Here is a 15,615-nt window from a genome sequence, read left to right as displayed (position 1 = left end):
AGTTTTTTTTTATGAATCATGATTTTTTGAATTATAACTTGAGATCTTTCATTAATATATAAATCATGACCTCAACAACTTGACATTCTTATGAATCAAGATTGTTTAATATGTTTCTTCTTTTTGCTATCCAAAAGAATCATAATTTATCTCTTGATATTTATAATTTGTCTTCATGAATTGTATACCTTATCATCAAGTTATTTTTTCTTGATATATTTAATGTGATGATTTGATAAATGATGAATGTTCGGTACCAATAATCATGAAGTGATAAATGCTTAAAAAAGTTAATTTAATGTTTGGTATCATGAATGCTTTACTATCATGCATGAGAGAAATGATGAATGTTTGATATCATGATCAAAATGTTAATTTAATGCATCAAGTGATAAATGCTTAAAAATTTTAATGTCTTAGTATCATGTATGATATGCTCATAATGATGATTGATTTATTTTTGGTATCATGCTTGAAGCAAGGATGAAAAGTAATGGTTTGAAATTATGCATGTTATATATGGAAGACTTGAAACCATGTTTCGGTATCATGCATACCCAAATAATATTGAGTTGAAAATTTATTGATTTAGTATCATGCCCAACGTGATAATGATGATGACTTGATATTTCTTACAAGAACACTTTATGGGTTAAGATTTATTTTCTTTATCCAAATCAGGATCTTGATTTCTGGATATTTGATATATGAGATTTTTCTGTGAATCAAGATCTTATTTTTTAACTCCTATGTTTCTTTTTATTATTTACTAAAAGAGAAAAGAATTATAATATTGTATTCTTCCCTTCTATTTGACAATGACATTGGGGGAGCAAATTTTGCTAGCTTGCATACTTCAAAAAAAAGTAAAAAGTTGCTAGTTTCACATCATAAAGAGAAGCAAAAAGCTTGCTCATCTCAAAAGATGCAAAAATTTTGTTAACTTTCATATATGTAAAATTTACTAGCTTGCATGTTCCAAAATTATGTAAAACTTACTAAATTTGCTAGCTTGCAAATTCCATGAAGAAAGAATTGCTAGAAACGCAAAAATGTCAGCATAAATATTTTAAAGATAGAAAAACTTGTTTGTTTGCTTGCACATCTAGAGTGAAGCAAAAATTACAAACATATACATCACAAAAATCACATTTCTCAAAAGAAAAGAAAGAAAATTACTAGCTTGCATGATGATAAAACTTGAGATTATGTTTATAATGCAATGATTTAAAATTATTTCTCAAAAATCGGCTAGATGCACTTCTCCTTTTTATTGATGACAAAGGGGGAGAAGTTATATTATGATCATGTATGGTAGGATGTAATGTAATTTGACAAATTGATACCATCATGATATGAAATATTTATGATTTGGAATGATGCATGCAATACTTATGATTTTATTATGATGATGGACATTATGTATTGCATATGTTGTGAATCATGATTAAAATTACGTTGACTCAAATTCAATTTAAATTCAAGGTTTATCTCAATTATGGAATATTACAATAAGAATGACACTTTATCTTTGTCATAATTTGAAAATTGATGATTTGCACAATTGTATTATTTTTCTCCTCTTTTTTCCAATGACAAAGGGGGAAAATGAATTGCTAGTGTGCATTTTTCAAAAGAGAAGCAAAGATTGCTAACTTGCTTATTTCAAGAAGCAAAAGTTGCTTTCTTGAACATCTCAAAAATTGCTAGCTTACACTTTCTAAAATGATATAAAAATTTACTAGCTTGTATGTTGTAAAACTTATATATCTCAAATACTTGAGAGTTTCACTTCTCCTTTTTGTTGATGACAAAAGGGGAGAAGTATGATGATGTTATGTATAATTTTATGATGACATGTTGTTTGGATTTTTGAATCTAAGGTTCTATCAATATGGCAAATTGATAGGGAAGGTTAACTCCATCATCAATTGATTGTCATCATAAAAAATGGGAGATTGTTGAATCTCAAATCTTAATGATGAAATTAATTGATAGTGTTTATGATTTGATCTGCATTTTGAGTGATGCAGGAAGCTTCAATCAGGGAGAGACAATTAAAACAGGAAGAATCATGTTGGGCCGGAGAGAAACATGTCGGAAAATTGGACGTCGAGCCGAAGGATTGGTCAACGTATTGGCAAAAGGCTTCGGACCATGGGTTTGGGCATCGAGCCAAAAAGAGCAAAAATTATACTAAGGAAATCGGAGTTGCGGAGGTCAATTGGGTGATTGGGCAATAGGCCGCAAGAGAGGATGATGTGCCAAAGAATCGGATGAAGCATCGACGAACCAATGACATGCTAGACAACATTTGATTAGCATAGTAATAATTATCTAGATCGAAGTAGGTTTTAATTGTGTAGGATTAACTATGATAGCAATCAAGGCATAAAGCAAAATGAAGTCCCGGATTCAAAGAACGAGATTTCGTTGGGAGTTCGACAGTTTGTCGAAAGTTTAGACGTTCATCGAAAGTTCTATTGGAATTGACCAAGAAGTCTAGGAGCTTGCCAAAGAAGCTTATCAAAACTCACCAAGAAAATCGTCGTGAAGTCTAGGAGCTTATCGGGAGTCCGTTGGAACATTGCCGAGAGATCATCGGAAGTTTACCGAAAGATCGTCGGAAGCTCACCGGAAGAAACCTAGACTTATTATACTTATTTAGCTTCGTATATGCCTTAAAATTCGTAGTTAGCATATAATTAGGTTGGAACTGGGCGAACTCAATTATGGGCTAGTTGGGCCCAAGTTTGGGCTATGTTGGGTCAAGAAAAGGCCCAAACAGTGACCCAACAGGTGGCACCATCGGTGGCACAATCTTCAATACTATATCATGCAGTGGTACCGCCCAGTGATAGTGTCAGGTGGTGGTACCGCTAGTCTGGGCAATGGTACCACCTAGACATAGTCTTCCAAGCGGTGGTACCATAAGACTGGGTGGTGGTACCGCCCAATGTAAGAAAGCACTAGCGTTGGTACTGCTAGTACCCCAAAAATCAGGGATGAGACTCTTTTAGGGTTCAAGTTTGAATCCACTTGAGGCCTATAAATACCCCTCTCATCCATACTCAGATAACATAACAATTGAGTATACAAATTGGGAAAAACGTTGTTGTAAACTTGATAGATCTCCTCCTCTATCCTAAATGTTTAGAATTCTATTTGAGGAGTAAGTGGGGGTGTAAAGGTTCTCTCCTAAATTTGTCAAAAGAATAATCGAGTTGTAAAGGTAGTTGATCTTCGCCCATTGAAGGAAGATCGTTAGTGGATGCCGGTGGACTCGATGGAAGAGGAATTGATGGAGTGGATGTAGGTCACGATGATCGAACCACTATAAAACTCGGTTTGCATTTATATTTGAGCAATTTACCTTTACTACAAATTGTTTTATATACCTACTTCTTTCACAACATATACGAACGAGATTTCAAGTTATCTTTTTGATACAAAATCGGTTTTAATCGAACGAAGAGTTTTTTCAAAACCGACGTGGATTATCCACTGCACTAATTTACCACCCCACCCCACCCCTCTTAGTGCCGACTCAATCCTAACAATCGGGTCTTAATGACCTATGAAATGAGTTGTATAGCATAAAATAAACATGAGAATAACCTTCCAAAGAATATAAAGGATTTGACACTTCGAACAATAGAAAACCACTTGAGTGATAACTCAAGTGATGATGATGATGACTTTGAACTTCTCATTATAAAACTTAAAAATTTCATGAAACAAGAATTAAAAAATAAAAATAAACTTAAAAAAGAAGTTACCAAAGAAGAAGAAAGTATTCAAGGCGGTTTGGGACGAATCTAGCTTCTATGATGACGAGAAGCAAACCAACAACGATAAGGTGGTGAACTACGCCTTAATGGTTTTTGACGATGAGATAACCAAATCCCCTTTACTTTATTTTAAAATTACTTGATGCCTTTTCATGAGTTATTTTTAAATTAGTTAGTAAAAATAATAATAAAAAATTACAAAAAAATAAATAAAAGGGGATTATGCTTTACTTTCTAGTGGTTTGAAAAATAAAAAAATTGATCATGACAATTACATCTCTTTATGATAAAGGAACAAAATATTAGATTTAAATCTAATGCTTATACACCTATTAAGATTAATCCAATGTATGTTATAAGAAACAATTATGTGTATCTTGATGATTTTGTATTGCTTTTCGGTTTTAAACATGATGGATGGTTTTCACACAAAAAAAACATGAGCATTGAAATAAATCACATAAAATGAAACACATAAAAAAGAAAATATATTATCATTGGAATCAAATTGATAAATCAAATCATTTGTTTAAAGAAGCCTTATGTTTAATGTGTTATATTTTTTGTCATGATGATTTTGATGATAAAATTTATTTTTTAATTTTAATCAATGATGCATGGATTTGGCATAAAATAAAAGGGCATGCACATATGAAATTAATCACATAAGTTGAAATAAAAAAAGAGGAAAGCATTTTTCTTTAAAATTTCTCAATCTCTACCTTATCGAGTTTTCTAAAAAGGAGATTGATGAGTCTATTTGTATCATTTTTATGAATCTCTTGGACTATCAAAATGATTTCACTAATTTAAATTTGAATGACTTTTATCCAAATCTTTCACATATTCTTGAGATTTATGAATCAAAATCTTATATCTCCTATGCTTCTTCTTGTCATTTACTAAGGAGGAGAATTTTCTAGATGAATCATTAATTTTTCAGAATTATTACTATTTTTTTAATCGAGACATTATGCATGAATTAAGTTCTCATGTGAATCTATCTACATTGTTTTCATTGAATTTTCTTAAAAGTGATTTTGATGATGATTTTGGATCTATTTTCATATAACTAATGAGATGATATATCCAACTAAATTATCTATCATATTTACGACTTCTGATATATTCAATATGAAACATCTTTCTTGATGCATGTATGATTTACTATTTTAAGAGAACATTTAGCAAATCATGATAAGTTGAGATTTTCTTTATATGAATCAAGATTTTTCATTATTCTCCTATGATTCTACTTGCTATATATTAAAGTGAAGCTTTCTTAAAGTTATGATCTTGATTTCTCACAATTATAATTTAAATTTTCTATCAAATGAATCAAGATTATTTTCTATTTAAAAAGAGATTTATCGAAATGATTCATAGTCTTTTGGTATTCATGACTTGATCTTTTATTTTTTATGATTGAAATATTGATGTAAATCTATCCGTGTTATTTATCTTTGTCATAATTTGAAAATTGATGTAAAAAGAAAAGAATTACAACATTAAATTCTTCCCTTCTTTATGACAATGATAAAGGGGGAGAAAGAATTGCTAGCTCTAGATGCAAATTTTAGAAACTTGCACATTGCAAAGGGAAGAAAAACTTGCTAGCTTGCATGTTCTAAACTTGCTATTTACTATCTCGCATTCTTTTTCAAAAACTTGCTTGTTTGAATATCGTAAAGAAAAGCAAACATGCTAACTTACACATCTAGCAAAATTTACAAACTTACAAAACTCAAAATTGTTACTAGCTTACATGTTGTAAAATGATGTAAAATTTTGCTAGCTTGCGCTTTGCAAAGGAAGCAAAAATTGCTAGCTTGCATTTCTCAAAAGAGAAGAAAGAACTCACTAGCTTACATATTCTAAAGTGATAGGAAAGTTGCTAAATTCCTAAGCTTATACCTCTAAAACATTGATAGTAGTACTTCTCCTTTTCGTTGATGATAAAGGGTGAGAAGGTATAATGATGATCATACGTGATATGATGTATTTTTATTTTTTAAAATATTACATAATTTTCTGAATTTAAAGGTTCTATCAATATGATATATTGATAGGGGGAGTTAAGGTTAACTCCGTCATCAATTGGTTATCATCATCAAAAAGGAGATTATTGAATCTCGGATTTTGATGATGAAACCAATTGATATGTTTATGATATGATCCGCATTTTAAGTGATGTAGGAAGCTTCGATCAGGGAGAGACAATTAAAGTAAGAAGAATCATGTTGGGCCAGAGTGGAATATGTCAGAAGATTGGACGTCGAGCCAGAAGATCAATTGATGTATTGACAAAAAGGCCTCGGGCCATGGGTTCGGGCATCAGGCTAAGAAGAGCGAAAATTGTGCCAAGAAAATTGGAGTTGCAGAGGTCAACTAGTCGATTGGGCAATAGGCCTTAAGAGATGATGATGCACCGAAGAATCCGACGAGGTATCGATGAACCAATGACATACTAGATAACATTTGATTTAGTTTTGTAATAATTATCTAGATCGAAGTAGGTTTTAGGCGTAATTGGGTTGGAATTGGGCTAACTCAATTAGGAGCCAATTGGGCCTAAGTTTGGGTTTTGTTGGGCTAAGTGAAAGGTACAAATAGTGACCCAACAAATAGAACCATCAATGGCATAATCTTCGAGACTGTGTCTAGCGGTAGTACTGCCAATCTAGATGGTGTACCACCTAGACTCAGTCTTTGAGACTGTCAGGTGGTGGTACGGTCCAAACACGGTCCCCAAGCGATGGTACCGCCTAGTGTTAGTGCTACAAGTAGTGGTACCGCCCAGCACAAATAGTGGTACCGCTAGTACCCTGAAAATCGGGGATGAGACACTTTTAAGCTCTAAGTTTAAATCCACTTGAGGCCTATAAATACCCCTCTTATCCCTGGTTAACGCACACAAGCACAGATAGCTTAAAAGTGGAAAATGTTAGGATCAAGAGCGGCACTAAGAGAGGGGGGGGGGGTTGGTGAATTAGTGCAGCAGAAAAATCGATGATTTCAAAAAATAATTGTTTCGATTAAATCCATTTCGAAAAGATATTAAACTTGAAGGTGTTCGTAAAAGTGTAAAGAGAAAGTTAAGGAAGATTACAGTAATATAAATTATTCAAATAGAAATGCAAACCAGAATTTAGAGTGGTTCGATCGTTGTGACCTACATCCACTTTTGATTCCTCCTCCATCGAGGTCACTGACATCCACTAATGGTTCTCCTTCAATAGGTGAAGATTAACCATCTTTTACAGCTCTTTCTCCTTTTACTGGGTTTAGGAGATGACCCTTTCAAGCCTCACTCCTCTTTTTTTGGGTGGTTACAAAGCTAAGAGATGGAGGGGAGGACTCTTCTCACTTTTGCAATACTTTAACACCTCAAGAATTTAAGACTATGTTAATACTTTTGTGTCCTTTCATGCAGAAAAGGATGGGGCATTTATAGGCCTTAATGGCTTTAGAATTGGAGTCAAAAAGTGTCACATCCCTAGATTTCAGAGTACAAACGATACCACCGCTATTATTGGATGGTACCACTACCTGACACCTGACACTGGACAGTACCACCACCCAATCTAGCTGATACGATCGCCTGATAGAGCTCAGAGATCGAGCTTTGGCAGTACCACCGTCTGACAAGGGCGGTACCACCACTGGCAGCATTAACTACTGGTGGTACAACCGCCTAGTCTAGGTAGTACCACCACCCAGAACACTTGGGAGACCGAGTCCCAAGCAGTGCCACTGCCGGCCGTGGTTTCAAGTGCTGAATAAGCTATTCAATCTGGCCCAATTCAGCCCTATTAAGGGACTAATTAGCCCCTAACTAAGTTAACGGGATTACCTCCCAATCCTAACTCAATTTACGGACTAACTATAATAATTAAGACATTTGACAAAGCATTCTTATTCCAGTATGTCAATTGTTCTTCCAACGATCTTCCGACGAACTTCCGATGATCTCTCGACAATGTTCCGGCAGACTCCCGGCAAGCACTTGGACTTTACGACGATCATCTTGGCGAGTTTCGGCGAGCTTCTTTGGCAAGCTCCTGGACTTCTCGGTTGGTTCCGGCAGAATTTCCGATGAACGTCTAGACTTCCGACGAACTCTTGAACTCTCAACGAGATCTCGATCTTGACTCCGGCACTACACCTACTTTACATCTTACTATTATCATAGTTAATCCTGCACACTTTTCTCAACATATAGATTAGATCAAATAATTTCCAATTGATTTTATCATCAAAATCTGAGATTCAACAATCTCTCCTTTTTTTATGATGACAATCAATTGATAACGAAGTTAACCTTAACTCTCCCTATCTTATGCCAAACTTGAGAAAAGACATTCTTGAATTCAATGCCTTTGAATTCAAGCATCAAACTGATAAGTTAAATTCATTTAAACTTATCAACATGCACATCTTGATTCTTATCATGATTTACCAATCTCAAAATATGATGTCACGTATTTATAAAAATGATGTCAAGGCTTGACATCCATTTTCAAGTCCAATGATGATAGATAATCATTATTTTCAAATATGATATGAATTTCGAATATGAAATTTAGCAAGATGATAAAGATAGCAATTCATCATTCCATGGCAAGATAGCAAGTTGAGCTCATGATATCTTATCATAATGAAAGACATATATCAAGTATTCATGAAACATTTCAAGTATCTATAATGCATATGAAATTTAGCAAGATGATAAAGATAGCAATTCATCATTCCATGGCAAGATAGCAAGTTGAGCTCATGATATCTTATCATAATGAAAGACATTTATCAAGTATTCATGAAACATTTCAAGTATCTACAATGCATATGAAATATATTTTAATTTGTTTCAAGCATTTGCGATGTGTTGCAATGTATTTGATGATTCCAATTATATTTCAAGCATTCACAAAACATACAAGTATTTATGATAAGCATTTACGATAGGATACATTGCATACATTTACAATGCCAATTTATCATCAGTTTACCACATTTTGGTATTATTTCTCCCCCTTTGTCATCAACAAAAAGGAGAACAATTCAACAATGCAAGTGTGGTAAAAATAAGTAAGTTTTACACTAGTTTATCTAATCGATATTGCTTCATTTGATGGTAACATTCAAAAGTTCTCAACATCAAAAGTTATCAACATGAAATAGAGAGATTCCATCAACTTCTCCCCCTTTGTCATCAAAACTTTTCATGAAAAAGGAAAGTAAGGAGAGAATCCATTAAGAACCAAATTTATGAAATGATTTGAATCAAGTCAAAAATAATAAATGAGTTTCATTAAATCATGCTTCAATTTTAACAAAGAGAAGGGATTCATGAAAAGGATCAAAATATTCATGTGAAATCAAATCCTCATTCTTGCAAGTGATCATCTCATACTAAAAATTCATAAAAAATTCTTCTTTCATGAGAAGAGTAAGGAAGAATTAATGTGAAAGAAGCATCATATGAACAATAAAAGAAATTTCATGAATAAACCATCATAAATCAAATCTATTTCTCATTAAAAATTCATGAAAACCTTATTTATGAAATAATCTCATGAAAGTTTTAAAGAATATAGAAAGTTCGAAAAAGATATATATCAAATTCATGCATTCGGGCAAATTAACATTCCTAACTCCCTTCTAATAAAATCAAATTGTTCTTTACTTAAAGGTTTTATAAAGATATCAGCTAATTGATATTTTGTATCAATAAACTCTAAAGATATATCATGGTTATTAACATAATCTCTTATGAAATGATGTCTAATGTCAATATGTTTAGTTCTAGAATGTTGAATAGGATTTTTTGTTAAACATATTACACTCGTGTTATCACATTTTATGGGAGTGTTCTTAAGATGAATCTTATAATCTTCTAATGTATTTTTTATCCATACAACTTGTGCACAATATGCACTCGCAACTATGTATTCAACTTCAGTTATAGATAATGCAACCGAGTTTTGCTTCTTGGAAGACCAAGAGATAAGTGCATGACCTAAGAATTGACATGTTTCAGATGTACTTTTTTTATCTAATCTATATCCAGCAAAATCCGCATCAGCATAAGCAATTAGTTTAAAGTTCTCGAATTTTGGATACCATAATATTAAATTAGTGGTTCCTTTAAGATATCTAAGAATTCTTTTAACTGCTTTAGGATGAGATATCTTAGGATTAGATTAAAACCTAGCACAAAGTCCTACAATAAACATGATGTCCGGTCTAGTTGTAGTGAGGTATAGTAAACTACCTATCATACCCCTATAAGCTTTTTGATCAAAGCCTTCTCTACTTTCGTCAATGTCTAACTTAGTAGAGGTACTCATAGGAGTGTTAATAGCCTTTGAACTATCCATATTAAACCTTTTTAGCAAGTGTAAAGCATATTTTATTTGACTAAGAAAAATATCATTACTAAGTTGTTTGATTTGTATGCCTAAAAAGAAAGTTAGTTCACCTATTAAGCTCATTTCAAACTCTTGGCTTATACTCTTGGCAAATGATTCATATAGAGATTCATTTGTTGAACCAAAAATAATATCATCAATGTAAATTTGAACAATAAGAAAATTATTTTTAAAATTTTTAATAAACAATATAGTATCGACCTTGCCTTTAGAAAAAATATTTTGGATAAGAAAGGAACTAAGTCTCTCATACCAAGCCTTGGGGCTTGTTTTGATCCATAGAGAGCTTTAGTCGATTTAAACACATGATTAGGAAGATTATCATTCTCAAATTCGGGAGGTTGTTCAACATAAACTTCTTTGGAAATAAAACCATTAAGAAAAGCACTTTTGATATCTATTTGAAATAACTTAAAATTATTACTATTAGCATAGGCAAGGAGCATCCTTATGGCTTCTAATCGTGCCATAAGGTTTCTTCATAATCGATATATTTTTCTTGGTTGAAACCCTTGGCCACTAATCTAGCTTTATTTCTAACCACAATACCAAATTCATCTTGCTTATTTCTAAAGACCCATTTAGTACCAATAACTAAATGGTCATTTGGCCTAGGAACAAGATTTCACACCTCATTTCTCTCAAATTGGTTCAACTCTTCTTGCATTGCGATAACCCATGAATTATCTTTTATGGCCTCGTCAATACATTTAGGTTCAATTTGAGAAAGAAAAGCGATGGCGGCACAAAAATTTTTAAGAGAAGAACGAGTTTGAACCCCTTTTGATGTGTCTTCTATGATTAGCTCTTTAGGATGAGCATCTATATACTTCCATTCCTTGGGTAAGAATGTTTTGGAAGAATATGCATCCAAGTTGCTAGTTGGAGGAGAGGGTTCATTTAAATTTAAAACATCAAAATTAAGATCATCATCAAACTCATTTTTCTTAAGATTGAAAACTTCATTAAATACAACATAAATAGACTTTTCTATAACCAAAGTTCTTTTGTTAAAAATATGAAATGCTTTAGAAATATAAGAATAGCTAAGAAAAATTCCTTCATCCGATTTTGCATTAAATTTTCCTAAGGCATCTTTTTTATTTAAGATAAAACATTTATAACCAAAAACTTTAAAATATGAAATGTTAGGTTTTTTGTTATTCCACAATTCAAAAGGAGTTTTCAAAAATAATGGTCTTACTAGAACCCTATTCATGACATAGCATGCTGTATTAATAGCTTCGGCCCAAAAATATTTGGGTAGGTTATATTTGTTCAATTGTAATTTTGATGATGAAGTCAATTATGATTTATTTTATCTAATCTATATATTAAGAAAAGTATGTAGGATTAACTATGATAGCAGTATAAAGCAGGTGTTGTGCCGGAGTCAAGATCGAGATCTCATTGGGAGTTCGAGAGTTTAATGGAAGTCAGCACGTTCATCGGAAGTTCTGTCGGAACCAACTGAGAAGTCCAAGAGCTTGCCAAAGAAGCTTATTGGAACTCGCCAAGAAGATCATTGTAAAGTCCAGGAGCTTGCCGGGAGTCTGTCGGAACATTGCTGAGAGTTCGTCGGATGTTCGCCGGAAGTACGCCAGAAGCTCGCCGGAAGAGCAATTGACGCACCAGAATAAGAAACAATGTAAATTATGTTTTAATTATCATAGTTAAAGCATAAATTAAGTTATAATTGAGAGATGATCCCATTAACTTAATTAGGGGCCAATTGGGCCCTTAGCAGTGCTGAATTGGACCGAAGTGAGATGCCAATTCAGCCCCTGAAAATATGGCCGATGGTGGCACGGCTTGGAAGGCAGTGGTACCACCGGCAGTAATGCTACCAGTGGTGGTACTGCCCCTATTCGACGGTGGTACCGTCTAGTGTTAGATCAACGATGGTAGAACCGCTCAATAACGGCGATAGTACCACCAGTACCCCGGATTCCGGGGATGTGACACTTTTTTGTTCCAATTTTGAAGCCACTGGGGCCTATAAAAACTTTACCCTTTTCTGCATGAAAGGGTATGAAAGTATTGGCTTAATCTTAAATTCTTGAATCATCAAAGTGTTATAAAGGCCTTGTAACTATCCAAGAAAGAGGAGTGAGATTTGTAAGGGTTGTCTCCTAAACCCAAGAAAATGAGAAAGTGCTATAAAGAGGTGTTCGGTCTGTTGAATCTCGGATTTTGATGATAAAATCAATTGATGGGTTAATTGATCTAATCCATATTATTGAGTTAAGTGTGCAGGAGTAACTACGATAACCAGAAAACACAAAGCAAGAATACCGGAGTCAAGTTCGATGGACATTTAAGAGTCCGAAGAATCATCGGAGATGCTGCCGGAACCAACCGAGAAGAAATCGGGAACCTGTCGAAATTTTTGGAAGTTCGCCGAAGAGATCGTCGGAGGTTCACGGAGATCACCGAGAAGGCTCGGCTACTCGTTAAAGTCATCATAAGTTCGGGAGCTTGCTGGGAGTCCGTCGGAAGAAGTTCGTCGGAAAGCTCGCCGGAATAAGACTCGACGTTCGCGGTTGAAAACTTGCTTAGGATGTGTTTTGTTATGTAGTTCACTTGTAACTAGGATTAGGATTAAGAGAAAATCCTATATCCTGGTTAGGGGTCAACTGGGCCCAAAATTAGACTTGGTTTGGGCTAAATTTGAAGCCCAACAAGTGAACCGAAGGGTCTGGCGGTGGCACCGCCAGCATCGGGAACCCAAAGAGAATTCAAATTTTGGAGCCCAAATTTGAATCCTCTTGAGGCCTATAAATACCCCTAAAATCTCAGCTGAGATTATAACTTTTTGAGCAGCAAGTGTTTGAGAGAAAGGCCTTAGAAAAGGCTTAGCTAGTCTTGTTTTCAATTTGCTAGTGTTCACCTCCTTCTTTCTTGCTAAAAATCTGTAAGAGAGTGAACCACTTGTAAAAAGTTGTAAGAGGGGTATTCACCCTTCCCTTTCTAGAGATTTGCTAGTGGAAGGTGGGAGCCTCATCGAAGAGGGGCCTCGCAAGTGGATGTAGGTCATTTGACCGAACCACTGTAAAATCGGCGTGATCTCTGGTTTGCATTTACTTATTGTCATTTACATTATTGCAAACCATTTGCACTTTAATGGTATACTGCTTTGTCTCCGTCTTACTTATCCCTTCAAGTTAAAACGCAATCGAAACGATTTTAAACAAAAACGTTGCTTTTATCGTACGAAGTTTTCGAAAAGTGTTTAAATCGTGAAAATTTTATCGCACTTTACCGCTGCACTAATTCACCCCCCCCTCTTAGTGCCGCTCCGATCCTAACAATTGGTATGTATCAGAGCTAGGCTCACTCTCATATTTGGTTTAATAACCAAGAGAGATGGCTTACTCCGGCATGCAAGAGGGTCATTCTATCACACGTCCACCCTTGTTTAATGGGTCGGATTATACTTATTGGAAGACTCGGATGAGGATCTTCCTCATTTCTATGGATTTCAAGCTTTGGACTATTGTTGAAAACGGATTTCAAAAATCTTCTCTTCCGATGAGCGAATGGAATGAATCGGAGAAAAAGGTTTTTGCTTTAAATGCAAAGGCTTTGAATGCTTTGTTTTGTGCACTAGACAAAAATGAATTTAATCGTGTTTCAATTTGTGATTCGGCTTTTGATATTTGGAGAACTCTTGAGGTCACTCATGAAGGCACTAGCCGAGTGAAAGAGTCCAAAATCAACATCCTTGTGCACTCTTATGAACTTTTCCGAATGAAACCAAGTGAGTCCATCGGAGACATGTACACCCGGTTTACGGATGTCATCAATGGACTCAAAGCTCTTGGTAAAGATTTTACTAACTTTGAACTAGTAACTAAAATCTTAAGACCCCTCCCTAAAAGTTGGGATCCAAAAGTTACGGCCATTCAAGAGGCCAAAGACCTTAAAACATTCCCTCTTGAACAACTCATTGGGTCTCTAATGACCTACGAAATGACATGTCAAGCTCATGACGAGCTCGAGAACCCCCTTCCAAAGAATAGGAAGGATATGACACTTAAATCACAAGAAGACCACTTGAAAGGAACATCAAGTGATGAGGACAGTGACAATGACATTGCACTTTTGACTCAAAAATTTTAAAAATATTTAAGATAGAACAAATTTAAAAATAATACAAAAAATAAATTTGAACAAAAGAAGGACTAAGTGATTTGCTATGAATGCAAAAAACTGGGACACTACAAGAACGATTGTCCTTAAGCCAAAAGGAGAACATCAAAGAAGAAGGCGCTCAAGGCAACATGGGATGATTCAAGCGCGTCCGAAGAAGAGGAGTCCAACATCGAGCAAGTTGCTCATTACGCCCTAATGGCCATCGGAGATGAGGTAATAGATTTAATTGATGCAGATTTACCTTATCATGAATTGTTAAATGCTTTCCATGAGTTATTTGGTGAATGTAAGACAATTAGTAGAAAATATAAATTGCTAAAAAAGGAGCATGATAATCTCACTTGTGATATCGATAAATTAAAAACTGAACATCATGATAGTTTAGCTCCATGTATAAAATGTCATGATCTAGAATCTCTCCAAAAGGAGAACTTGCTACTTAAGGACACCTTGAAGAAATTCGAGGTTGGTAGCAAATCTTTGAACATGATCCTTACAAATAAGGGTCACATTCCTAAAAGAAGTGGAATCGGAATTTTGAGAAGTCCTCACCAAAATCCAACCACCTTCATTAAAGGCCCCGTCTTACATGTTCGGCACCAAAGCAATTATAACTTTTGTTGCAAATATGGACATAAAACTTATAAATGTCCATTCAAGAAAATTAGTCCGAACAAACTAATTTGGGTTCCTAAAGGAACCATGATCAATTCTATGCAATATGATGAACAAGTTTTTAAGGCACCGAAAATAAAATGGGTACCTAAAAATAATCCCTTCTTGTAGAAACATACACCATCACAAGCTAGGAGCAAGAGATGGTATCTAGATAGTGGATGCTCAAGACATATGACTGAAGATCCATCTCATTTCTCTATGCTCACTAGCAAAGAAGAAGGGTACGTCACCTTCGGAGACAACAACCAAGGCAAAATCATTGGCAAGGGAACCATAGGTAACAAATTAAAATTTTCTATTGATGATGTCTTACTAGTTGATGGATTGAAACATAATCTCTTGAGTGTTAGTCAATTATGCGATAAATGTTATATCGTTAGATTTGAATCAAATGTGTGTATTATTGAAAAACCAAACCATAACATAACTATGATTGCATTAAAACAAAATAATATCTACACCATCAACCTTAATGAACTAAGTAATGAAATGTGCTTCTCCGCTTTAAATGATGATGCTTGGCTTTGGCATAGGAGACTAGGCCATGCAAGCATGAAACT

Source organism: Musa acuminata, chromosome BXJ2-8 (genome assembly GCF_036884655.1).
Source record: "Musa acuminata AAA Group cultivar baxijiao chromosome BXJ2-8, Cavendish_Baxijiao_AAA, whole genome shotgun sequence".
NCBI lineage: Eukaryota > Viridiplantae > Streptophyta > Magnoliopsida > Zingiberales > Musaceae > Musa > Musa acuminata.
This window is presented reverse-complemented; position numbering follows the sequence as displayed.